A 9,278-nucleotide genomic window follows, 5' to 3' on the forward strand; every position below is an offset into this window, starting at 1 on the left:
TTTTTTTTCTTTTGCTCAACTTTTTAGTAAGGTCTAGATAGAAAGTGTCTGCATTCCCAGCAGTCAACCTAGAAGAATGTGGATACTTTATGAGCTGCACATACCATAGCAGAGATCATTTAACCAACTCGTATCTCGTAAATAAGTGAAAGGATTTAGTGGAATTAATGACCTAAGCCTGTCCAGAAAAGAATCTCGTATCTGGCGTAAACTTTCTCCGTATAAATTGCTCGATAGCACAGAACGATGCTCGCAAGCGAGATAATTCTGTACAGTTGTGTATAATGAGAGTTCGCACAACTCTTGGAGAATAGACACTTCATTTCTATATTCTAGAGGAATTTTACGTTTTATTTAAAGAGAAAGGTGGTTGGTCCAGTTAATATCGAAATTAGAAAACACGAAAAAATGAATAAATAATTAATATCTATTAACTGTAATATTATAGTTAATAATAATTATATATATTATAACTGAGAATATTTGTTAAATACATAACATTAATATGTATTACATAATTGTTGAAATAATATTTTAATAATGAAAATATTTTTTAGCAATAAATAACAAATATATTAATGAAATAAAAGTGTTTTTTTAATAATAAATATTTTTTACGATGAAATTATTGAAATAGTTGAGCTTGCAGTATAAATTGATTTTGATCCATATTTCGGATAATATCATTGAGTTATAGATGATTGCAGTAATTTGTGTTAGACCAGTAACATTTAATTTGTTTTAATTATTTTAAATTAATTGTTCATGTCAATAACGTTAATATTTAATCATAGCCATGATGTAAAATAAATATTAAAATTTATATGTATATAAATATAATATATATAAATAAATATAAATTTATTATATATATATTAAAATTTATATATTTTTCATGTTTTAAATTTAATATTATATTTTAATTATATTATATTATAATTAATATTATATTATATTAAAATTTAATTATATTATATTATAATTAATATCAATATTATATTATAAATTTAAATTTAAATATTTTTATATATTAAAATTTATATATTTTTCATGTTTGAATAAGTACAATAAGACCGTGAATATTTTTCTAAATTGATCGCCACATATTTTTTTTCGTATAAAAATCGTTGTCGAAACATGTTAAACAAATTTAACGAATTTTCATTCTTTCATACGACACTTGTAACAATTGTTATTTATTCTTTTACGCATAACAAGAGTTCGTTACGATATCGTTAATCTTTTTTTCAATTAACAACTATCATTCTTTTTTACATAAAAAAATCCGCTCGACAAAGCTCGAACTACGGAAAAAAATTTGCAGAAAATAGTATGTAAAACTTCTACGTTTCTCACTACTGAGAAATAACTGCATTGAATTCAATCTTCAACTTCAAAATGAAGCCACGTTGCCACAAACGACAGACAGGTATACATATATATATATATATCTCGATGAAATAATGGACTCGTTTAAAAAACGAGAATGGCACGAAAAAAATTTCTTCGTTAGTGTTGGCCATCAACGTAAATTACACGCACGTTTTATTTTAGACCCTTTTTTAGAAGCGGTTCATATTTTTACGGCGGCCAATATTCTATCTAAATTTATTTGCTTCACAATCGAGCATTCATCAAGTGAGTAAACAGGTAGGCAATTTATGTTAATTTACAGGTTCTGAAGCACCTTCTAGAATGTTACATGCGGAAAATTATGCAGATGCGTCTTCTGTTTGATCACCGTTTCTAACGTTCTCAGAAACCTTGAAGATTAAGTCGTTCGTCTCTATCAGCGCACCTCCTTATTTACACTTGCTTATTTTATTTCACCGTTCGCTTCAACGCGTAATAATCACGCATTTTAGAAAATTTACGGTAAAGATACACGGACCCATGTAAAATATATTTGATTTATTAAATATATATCAAATAATAATAAATAACAAATGTAAATAATAATGTAATAGTAACTGTGAGATATTAAATAATAATAAATAATAAATGTAAATAATAATATAATAGTAAATGTGAGATATTAAATAATAATAAATAAGAAATGTAAATAATAATATAATAGTAAATGTGAGATATTAAATAATAATAAACAATAAATGTAAATAATAATATAATAATAAATGTGAGGTATCAAATAATAATAAATAATAAATGTAAATGATAATATAACAATAAATGTAAGATATTAAATAATAATAAATAATAAATGTAAATAATATAATAATAATATAATAATAAATGTGAGATATTAAATAAATTTGACACATTAAATAATAATAAATGTGAGACATTAAATAAATTAAATATATTAAAAAATAGTAAGTAACATGTAATATGTAAAATATTGAAAATGCAATATCTGTGATAGTAGATGCATGGTAATTAATGTATGCAACGAATCTCTGTCTAGATTCTACTTTTTGAACTATTCTGAATTATATCTTGGAATAATTTTACAGAATTATGAATCCATAGTCTACTACAGGATTACTAGACTGCGAATTTTTATGCATTTTCTGCGAAATTTAAGAATTCAACGAAGCACTGTTTGAATATGTATAATAAAGTACAGAATTTTATTGCTTATCATAGTATTTCGTAATATATTTTAATAGATTTTTTTTACTAAATAAGTAAATGATACAATATATTATAGTATTTAACATACTGTATTTTATATTAAATATAATTATATATTGTATTTTATAATATAGTATTTTGCTTAATTTTGAGTGCTTGCTAAAATTATCATATAAATGTTAAACACTAAATGAAAGCATTTTGATATTATTTATTTGATATTATTTTGATATTATTTGATATTATTTGATATAATATATTGCTTAATTTTGAGTGCTTGCTAAAATTATCATATAAATGTTAAATACTAAATGAAAGCATTTTGATATTACTTATTCAATATATTTCAATATATTGTCCTTTTTGAACTTTTAATATACAAGTAAACTAGCTGTTTTAAACATCTCAGATGTTTAAAATAATTACAAGATTAGATTACATTTATTGCCAATTCTATTCTATTATTCTACTCATTTAATTCTTGTGTTTCTCTTTAAAAACTCCTGCTCACTATTTTTATTATCTTCTGCTACATATTTTATATTAGGAATGAAAATTGAAAATGTTTGAAAAATGATTATTTAAATGACGTATCCTTGTTACCTTGAACTTCCAATAACATGTTACCTTAAAGTAATTAGTTGATTTGAACAAGCAAGACTTTCTTTAATCCTCCAATTTATTTAATCATTTCATTCTTTAATATTTTGTATCAGTATTTAACCTGTTTAATTATTCAGTTTTATAAACTTTATACCAGTATAAATAATTCTTCAGTCGTTTATATTCAAACATATCCTATCAATTTCTACAAATAATAATTTCTCAAATAGTTTCTGACTCTGTCGTGTAAACTTCACCTTCTGCCTGGATTATTTATTATTTCAATGAGTTGACTATAAATAAATAAATAAAAAATTACTCTCAAACGATCTATTTAACTTGCATTCAACGTAGAATCACTTTTATCAAATAAAGATTAGCAAAAATTAGCAAAAATGACTCGTCATTTCAAACTTGTTGTTATTTCCCTTATTTCAAACTCTTCAGTCACTCTTCTCTATTTTCTCTCTCATCATCTCATTTCTCTAGTATCTCCATCAGCAGCAATTAAACTTCCCATCTTTTCCACAACGAAGTTAATAATATCCCCAAGAACAGCGGAACAAGTCTCGTCCCTAGCGCGAACCTTAACCACTTGCGCTGGCAATTGATTGCGAACCATAACGAGTGACAAAACCGTACACAACAATTCGTTTCATTTTGAACTGAATTACCAACTTTTTTTCTTTTGTTTTTACATCCTATAGCCAAACTTATACTAATTGAGGAACATTCACGTTTTTTTATTTCCGACAAGCAGAATGGCCGGAATCATAGACACTGTGGAGACGACTATGTGTGAGAGCGCTAATTTTAACTATTTTTGTCCTAAGAAATTTTAAAACGTCGTTGAAATACGTACAGACAAACCTTGTCAATTTGACTGCAAAAGGTATAATAGTTTCTTTGCANTGCAAAAGGTATAACAGTTTCTTTGCAAAAAATTCCCCAACAAAGTTAGAGAAACACTGGAATACCACCTTAAGCTGGCAAACTGATTGCGGACCATAACGAGTGACCAAATACGACAATTCGTCGCCTTCTTTTCGAACTCGTCGATACGATATCACTGGCTGGAAATTATTGAGAAGTAATGAATTTATTATTTGTTTTGCCTGGGTTATACTTCGATGTAGTTAAAATTGAGGGAACACTGCAATTTTGGGAGAAAAGTCATGGGAGGCACATCATTCCAACGCAAGAGGTTAAAATGGCCGTCTTCGACGAACGGCGAAGCAACTCCAACTTCTTTCTCCTCTTGTGTCGCGAGACAGTTGGAAGCGCGCTTGGAAAGAAAGAAAAAAAAAAAAAAAAGAAAAGAAAAGAAAGGCGAGGACGACGACGCGAGGAAAAGAAAACACAATCTCGGGGTAATTATCTCGGTTGGTTGAAAACGAAAGAAAGAGAGAAACGAGAGACGGGGAGAGCTGAGAGAGAAAAAAAGGAAGATGAGACGAAGGAAAATGGAGCGTAGCCCTGCGCCGGAACCTCCCATGATTGTATGCTAAGGCGACGATTGCGAGAACACCGTCTGTAAATTCACCGTAGTTTCGTCAGTTGGCGATTTATGAACGATAGGCGAGCCAACGAGGCGAGCTCGAGGCGCCTTTGCGAAAGTGGATGAACGAAGACGAAAGTACGGAAGAACTCGGCTCGCGGGAAAATTGAGGAAAGTAAGAAACAGAGTGACGTGTGTGTATCGTGCAACTTGCTTATTATTATTTGTAATGATGCAACGGATGCGTTCAACCTGGGTCGAGTTACGTAGAAATCATCAGCGAAAAATTTGAAATTGAACGAATTTTGCTTGAAGATTTCAGTCCATGAACGCCAAAAATGTACTTAAAAATGGCTAAGAAATAGATACAGGTGGTTATATTAATTTGATTATATTATAAACTAAAATAAATGATTTTATTTTTATAATAAAGTATAATGTAATGTAAAATAATTATATTATAAAATAACTAAGAAATAGATATAAAATAAAAATAAAATAAAGTAAAATAATTATATTATAAAATAACTAAGAAATAGATATAAAATAAAAATAAAATAAAATATAATATAATATAAAATAATTACATTATAAAATAAAATAAAATTATAAAATAACTAAGAAATAAATAGATATAAAATGAAAATAAAATAAAATATAATATAGTATAAAATAAAAATAAAATAAAATATAATATAGTATAAAATAAAAATAAAATAAAATATAATATAGTATAAAATAAAAATAAAATATAATATAATATAAAATAATTATATTATAAAATAAAATTATAAATTAACTAAAAAATAGATACAGATGGTTATATTAATTTGATTATATTATCTTAATATTCAAACACCACGATGTTGAAAAAATTGTTTCCCATTTCGATATATTAAAATACTTAGTCTAGTCAGCAGAAACATAATACACGAAGTTTATTACTTCATTTACATTAATTCAAGAGTGCCTGTAAATTACTTGCGCAACAAAGCGTGTTTATGGAGTTTAGAACTCGACACGTGTTAACTGTAATATTGTAATTACTTCAAACAAAAATAATTTTAAATTCAACGACACTGTCTAATTTACTACTTGTCATCGTATCTCATTAAAAAAAAAAAAAAAAAATACACGTACAATAGTTCTTTGACCTTCGTCAAGAGCGAAACACGCCTTTCTACCTCCCGAGGAGCAATTATTATTTCAGATGCTTCAAATGATATAAAAGAGACTGAAGACGTTAACGAGGAATAAAAATTTAAACAAAAAAAAAAAAAAAAAAAATGGAAAAGAAAGGATCGGACGTCCTTCTACGTCTACGATAGACGTGATAATTAAAAAAAAAACAAAAGTGAGCAAGCAAGTATAGCGGTGTAACGAGCTCGAAGGACGTTGACACCGTGAAACTTTCGCCTGACACTTTCATACGGCGCGCACAGGGAAAAATAGTCTCGTCTCGGACATAACTGGAGGAAAAAAAAAAAAAAAAAAGAAAGAAAAACACGAGAGCCAGACATTGAAATTCATTTCGATAATGTTCAACATTCCTCGAGCAAATCGCGGGCTTGACGAGACTTCAATATCCGCGGGATATTTAGCCTCGCAGGGTTCGTTAACTCTTACGTTCTGATCTCCAACGAGGATTTCACGTCATCGAAACTGTTTCAACAGTTGAATCTTTTCTGTGATATTTATCAATCTTAATAAATAAGGATTTTGTAAATTAATATATACAATTAATAAAACAAGAATACATGTAATTACATCTTTAATTATGAAAGTATGGATGAGAAATAATTTATAAGAAGTCGTAACTTGTTCATTTTCAATATTTTTTTTATTTCCTTTCTTTTTTCGTAGGTTATAGAGCATCTCTTGGAGAATAAAATTAAATTAATGAATTAATAACTAAGTAAATAAATATATAAATAATAAAATAATTAAGTGAAATTAAATAATAAAAACAATAAAAATTAAGTAATGAAATAAAATAAAATAAATAAATTGTATTTCCAAATAAAATGATAAAAAATTTTTGTAAAACGTGTTTGTAAAAGTTATTATTGTTTTATGTCATTCAGTCTTTCAGTGGCCACCCTGTATTTATATATAAAAAATTATATAAAATAATTATAATAAATATACATATAAAATAATCTATAAAAATTTATATATTCATATAAATTTTTGTGTATATAAATATATTATAATTTTAAAAAAATTATATAAAACAATTGTAATAAATATACATATAATATATAAAAATTTATATATTTATATAAATATTTGTGTATATAAATATATTATAATTTTAAAAAAATTATATAAAATAATTATAATAAATATACATATAATATATAAAAATTTATATATTTATATAAATATTTGTGTACATAAATATATTATAATTAAAAAAATTATAATAAATATACATATAATATAAAAAAATTTATATATTTATATAAATATTTGTGTACATAAATATACTATAATTTTAAAAAAATTATATAAAATAATTACAATAAATATACATATAATATAAAAAAATTTATATATTTATATAAATATTTGTGTATATAAATATAATATAATTTTAAAAAATTATATAAAATAATTATAATAAATATACATATAATATATAAAAATTCATATAATTTATATATAATTTGTATATATAATATAATATATAAAAATAATATAAACTAATATATAATATATAAAAATAATATAAAATAATATATAATATATGAAAATTTATATAATTTATATAGAATTTATTTATATAAATATCTGTGTATATAAATATATTACAATTGAAAAAAATTACACAAAAGAATTATAATATAATATATACATATAAAATGAATTATATAAAAATTATATATCGAGTGTTTCGAAAAAAATTCCACCTGATCTCAAATGCGGGAGATACGGCTCCACTGCGTTTTTTTTTTTTTTTTTTTACTCGAACAACGAGACCAAGGCCGCCAAGTCCAAGTAATCGGATCGTCAAACCGACGATCGCGTTTGGAAATGAACCGTGACCCCTGGCGCAATCAATTAAACATACCGGCCGCGAGCGAAAGGCGAACTCCGCAGCCTCGAACCGGGAAGATTCCTCGAAGCGGCGGCCGGCGAATCTTCTCAAGGAAGGAAGTAAGGAAACCGCGCGCGCGCGGTTCGTGCCGGGACTTTCTCACGACGGAGGCATCGTAATCGCTATCGCGGATCTCTCGCTGGATCCTAATTGCAATCTCTTACGGCCGCCAACGAGCAGCCGCGGTCATTTAAATTTGTGTCATTACAGCGCGATGGGAGTTTACTTGTACTTTTTTCGTTGAAAGAGGAGAGGAGGGGGCGAGCAATGATTAAAAATTTGCTACCGATCAATTTCCGGGGAATAATCACTGGATATTTATAGAAATCCACACTTTGAAAAATGGAACTTGCAACTAGTCATTTTTTTTTTTTTTTTTTTTGATAAAATATTTACGAAATATGTGATAATACACAATAATAATTTAAATATAAAAATATGTGATAATGGCACAATAATAATTTAATAATTAATGGTCATTGGATGTTTATGGAATTTCACGTTTCCTTGAAATGAAACTTTAAAAATGAGACCTGGATAGGAAATTGTTTTACGTCTATTTGTTGCGCAAGTTTTTTTTATTTAAAAAATTTTATAGTACTTACCAATAATGGATTCCTTTATAAAGTGTCCCACGCAACTGGAATAGACTGCAACTCTGAAACAATAAAAGATAGAAAAAAATTGTCATTAGGCAAAATTTAAATTAGCATAGAATGACGAGGAAAAAGAAGTTTAAAAAGTTATTTACATGGTATAACAAATATGAAAATTAACAACTTTTATTCTAGACTATTTCCCATCAATATTCTTACCCATGATTCTTTAAACATGATTTCATTTTATAAAATTATTGACTGTCTCGCGTCATTTGTTAATGAAAAATTAACATTGAAATTAACAATAATCTAATGATCAATATATATTCAGTTTGATGAATCGAAATTTATTTTGTTAAGATAGTTAAAATTTCGAAAAACGTTTACTGATTCTGCAATTCTCACTTATTGCAGATAAATTCATTCAATCTAGAAAATCGGACTTTCTATGAATTGGAAATTTAGAAAATTTAGAAAATTTTCGAAAAACCAGAAAACTAGAAATTTGGAAGATATTTTCATTAAATTAGCGCAAGTTCAAAAACTGAAATAAACAAATCCAGAAATTTGGCAGAGATTCAATTGACTGGGCAATTTTTCACAAAATGAAACATTTTGCTCCGATAAAATAAATTTACACAAACGTGAAACTTATATTAATAAATTTATGCTTATTACGAATTTAAATTAAATCTATTATACAGGGTGTTTCGTAACTTGTGGGAGCTGATTGTATGCCTAAAAATAATGAAAAAAAAGTCATATAAATGTATGTCCTATCTGTCTTCGTTTATGAGACATAATGAATTTTATAAACAGAGCAAACTCTAGTAAGCTAGTTTTACCAGGGATGGTATATTCAATTTTCATAATAATCATAATT

At 26.3% G+C, this 9,278-nt stretch overlaps 1 protein-coding gene across 1 annotated transcript in view; it reads right to left on the bottom strand.

Moving 5' to 3' along the window:
- The window catches only part of LOC122531480, an 81,676-nt gene extending 73,197 nt beyond the window's left edge, over positions 1–8,479 (bottom strand). The window contains exon 1 of the mRNA XM_043659428.1: positions 8,402–8,479. The gene's annotated coding sequence lies outside the window, so the exon portion shown is untranslated. The remainder of the gene's footprint in view (positions 1–8,401) is intronic.
- Positions 8,480–9,278: the final 799 nt, after the last annotated feature.

Source organism: Frieseomelitta varia, unplaced genomic scaffold, assembly GCF_011392965.1.
Source record: "Frieseomelitta varia isolate USP_RPSP 00005682 unplaced genomic scaffold, Fvar_1.2 scaffold_400, whole genome shotgun sequence".
In the NCBI taxonomy this organism is placed as follows: domain Eukaryota; kingdom Metazoa; phylum Arthropoda; class Insecta; order Hymenoptera; family Apidae; genus Frieseomelitta; species Frieseomelitta varia.